This window comes from Ammodytes marinus, assembly GCF_949987685.1.
Source record: "Ammodytes marinus genome assembly, chromosome: 13".
Taxonomy (NCBI): Eukaryota; Metazoa; Chordata; class Actinopteri; order Uranoscopiformes; family Ammodytidae; genus Ammodytes; species Ammodytes marinus.
Genome location: NC_137217.1, coordinates 26,836,178 through 26,839,173, shown reverse-complemented (window position 1 = coordinate 26,839,173; position 2,996 = coordinate 26,836,178).

Sequence of the window (2,996 nt, the reverse complement as noted above, 5' to 3'; positions counted from 1 at the left end):
GAAAAATGCTCGGCTCTGTCTTGGATTTGTGACTACGTATGCAAATATTTACATTTTTTTCAGTGATCCTCTGATTCAGCACTACTTTTATGTCACACACACCTGATTATACAACTTTACAGTCGGATACACCAGCTCAAACAAAATAAAGTTCTTATCAGATATCTGCTTTATGAGTCCAGCCATATAATATACCTTTTATTACCTCTATCAAGGAGGTGTGATCTATTCATGTGCTGGTCCCTCGGCCTGCCTGATGACTCAGAAACTCTAGAATGAAGTCACTCATGAAGTGTTATTCTGTGGGTAAACCTGCAGGCCAAGGGAGAAGAGATTGTGTTTTGGCAGAGATCCAGTTCTAGGATCCCTTTTGTCAGAAGCGCTTGATCACAATTGGAGAGGGGCTTGTTTACAGGATAAAGAAGTCAAATTAGGGAGAAGGAATAGACTCACTTGAGTACTCTTGTTGCTGTGATTTAAATAGCTTTTAGATGTGGTGCTCAAGTACATTTAAATTGGTCATTCACTTTTATTCTTTTATTTTAGCCATGCTAGTAGCAGGCAGCGTCGCTCTATAGGGCTGGCAATAAGGATCTGTCAGTCGGTCAGCCCACCACTGTGTTCCAGTATCTCAAAAACCTTTGGAAGGATTCATACACAATTTGATGAAAATATTCACAGTAACCAGACCGTGACCCTCAATGACTTTTGGATTTTCCTCTGCCCACCATGCCACCATGAGGTTGCCATTTGTGGTTTTGAGTGAAATATCTATACAGCAATTAAATGGATTGCCGAGAAATTTGCGACAGACTTTCATGTTCCTGTCACTGCTGATTATAATCATTTTTGCAATCCCTTAATCGCCACCATTCGGTCAAAATGTCAAATTTTCGGATAGTTTGGTTTAAGATAAAATATCTGCAAAACTACAGACATTTCCATCAAGCTCTGATGTACTCTGCTTAATAGCAGGTTTAAGCATGTTGACTTAACTCACTTGGTGTAAACATTATACCTGATTAACAACATCACTATATTAGCGCTTTCCTTTGGAGCATGTTTGCATGCCTCCACCGACACAGGATATCAACATTTTTCACGCAAAAATTTGAGACACTCATAAACAAGACAGGAATTTATCATTATCCAAATATGTCAGTGCGATAGATTTTGATCCTTCCAGCGGTAGGTGCTGGATATATCAATTAACAGGTTAGATAAGGTGCAGCACCCTGCATGCACCTATCACCTCTGATTGTGTGATCATCATACAGAAGAGGTTTGGGTTCATGTCTACCTTTTTATTGAGTTTTTAAAATCTTCATAAAATCTATATTTGTGTCTGGTTCTTCCTTGAACATGTGTAGCATTTATGTTCAGGGTCACTATAAGCAGGACTCTTCTCCACAGTGCTGATGACACTTCCTTCTTTCAAACAGATAAACAGGTCTCTTTGAAATAATCTCTTTATCAATCTGCCTCTGAGGTTTAGCCAACTACATTTTTCACAGAATTTTCCATAGCTACAAAGTGCAACTCTTCATGTCGGACAGTAACGACATGTATACTTGCAGCCTGTATATTTAACTCTTTACAGATTAGTTTAAATAACCTATAGGTCCATCGGGAGTTGTATTATTTTAAACGGATTTACCAGTGTTGGAAATGAACTACACACATTACTCAAGTGATGTACTTTTGTTTGAGACACTTTAATTACTTTAATTGAGTATTTTTCTTTACATGCCAACTTATACTTTATTCCACTACATTTGAGAGGGTAACATCCTTTTTTTTACACATATTTTCACAAGTTACTTAACTACAAAAAAACTACAAAATATGCATTAAACAAAATACAAAGTGTTCAATTACAGTTTATATAAGTAAGGCTGAATTTGTATAATCCAAATAATCAATTGATTCATGCAGAAAATAATCATCAAATTAATCCATAATGACAATACTCATTGGTTGCAGACAGTCCTTAGTACTTTGACTAATATTTGAATACTTCCTCCACCACTGTAGATCTCTGTCTTAACAATAAAGCGAGTGATTCTGTTCCATATGAGGTCTTTGTAACACACACACACACACACACACAAACACACACTTCAATACATATAGGCAGTGTGCGTGCCACATGCGCACTCAACAGTACTTCTATATAACCACTATAAATTGAACAAAGGATCTGAATCAGCAGGACAGTTGGGAAACAAGGGATATTCTTACCCATGCTCGCCACCACTTCCCACCCACGGAGACTTCTCGGCCAACTCAAACCATGTGATAATAATATGTCCCAGTCACTCAGGGGAGTATGATCCTTTATGGTAGATTTTTGTTTTAAAGAATTCAGTGCTGTGGAAAATTGTGTTATTTCTCTTAAGAAGTTCTCACTCTGCCTGGCGAGAGAACCGAGGATATTCAGTATTTCACGAGGGAAAAAGTGAAGAGCTATGAAAAATCTGCTTTTGAAAAAGATGTTGGCAACCAGGTTTTATGTTTGACTCGTTCATACTTAAATCAGTGCACTGACAGCATGCCATTTTGGCATTATTAAATAATCATACAACAAATGCTTTTCTACAGGATTGGTATCTCTATTAGGATCATATACTAAAATAGCTTTACAAAAAACCTACTTCAAATTTAAATGAAAGATGTGGTGGCCAGTGGTGTAGGCTATGAATAAAGGATGGCTATTAAAGCCTGCAAAACAGTGGCCAGCAGGCTTCTTGCCAAACTGTCTGAACTTAAGCCTCCACGTCTGCATTAATGGGTGCTGAAATAACAACACCAGATGTAGATATACTGTATATGCCAGAGATAAGAGGAAAGGATTAGGTTAATGTGTTGTAAATGATTTGCTAGATCTTATATCAATTACATTATGTGTAGGTATAGGCCAATGCATTATTCAGCTCCAATGCAGTGGCAAAGCAGGCAGGTGTGCTGTGAAAAGGTTTCTTAAAATAAACGGAATG